This window comes from Nomia melanderi, unplaced genomic scaffold, assembly GCF_051020985.1.
Source record: "Nomia melanderi isolate GNS246 unplaced genomic scaffold, iyNomMela1 scaffold0141, whole genome shotgun sequence".
Taxonomy (NCBI): domain Eukaryota; kingdom Metazoa; phylum Arthropoda; class Insecta; order Hymenoptera; family Halictidae; genus Nomia; species Nomia melanderi.
This window is the reverse complement of record NW_027475256.1, coordinates 67,501-68,456: the sequence shown is the minus strand read 5'-3', so window position 1 is coordinate 68,456 and position 956 is coordinate 67,501. Positions and strand designations below refer to the sequence as shown.

The window sequence follows — 956 nt, the reverse complement described above, 5'->3', positions numbered from 1 at the left end:
GGGGCGACGAACAAAAATTGTTCGAATGAAATATAATATATACATATAAAATTGAGGTGTCCTAAGAGAGAAATACATAAACTAAGAGGTATATATTATAAGAAATATATATTATTTCTGGGCAAAGAAGAGAGAACGAAAAGAAGAGTATGATCTTTAACGCGAGGGCCTCGACATGGGTACGCCTAGCATGGTTCGCGCTTTCTCGATATGTCCAGCATGTTAACGTACGCGGTCTTCGGACTTCGTGCGTTATGTCCGTGCTTACACGATGGAGAGCGCTCGAGCATACGTGCTTACAAACCTGAAAGTCGATGTGACATCCGAGATTCTTTTTCTTCTAAAAAGATCTCGGAGAGATACACGGGAGAGTTTGAAATTTTTGGAGGTCCTCCTGATGTATATGCGCGGATATACCCATGTGGTAATTCGTGCGGAGTTGGTAATCTAATAGTGGAGCGAAATTTACCAACTCGAAAGAGAAGAGAGAAGAGAGTAGAGAGAGAGAGAGAGGAGAAAGAGAACTGTCTTAAAGACGAGAAAAAGTATCGTCGATCCGACTCTTAAGGGGAGAGAGTCGGCGACTAAGATATATATATACATACATATTTTTGCTTCGTATGATGAAAATTTACTCGAAGCTCCCTGGTTGATCCTGCCAGTAGTCATATGCTTGTCTCAAAGATTAAGCCATGCATGTCTCAGTACATGCCGTATTAAGGTGAAACCGCGAATGGCTCATTAAATCAGTTATGGTTCCTTAGATCGTACCCACATTTACTTGGATAACTGTGGTAATTCTAGAGCTAATACATGCAAAACAGAGTTCCGACCAGAGATGGTAGGAACGCTTTTATTAGATCAAAACCAATCGGTGGCGGGCGTTTACGTTCGTCCATCGTTTGCTTTGGTGACTCTGAATAACTTTGTGCTGATCGCATGGTCTTATAGCACCG

The 956-nt window shown here is 41.7% G+C and overlaps 1 non-coding gene across 1 annotated transcript in view; it reads left to right on the top strand.

Moving 5' to 3' along the window:
- The first annotated feature begins 642 nt into the window (after positions 1-642).
- Positions 643-956, top strand: part of LOC143175605 (small subunit ribosomal RNA) — a 1,921-nt gene continuing 1,607 nt past the window's right edge. The window contains exon 1 of the ribosomal RNA XR_013000317.1: positions 643-956. This exon is cut by the window's right edge and continues 1,607 nt beyond it. This is a non-coding gene — a ribosomal RNA (small subunit ribosomal RNA).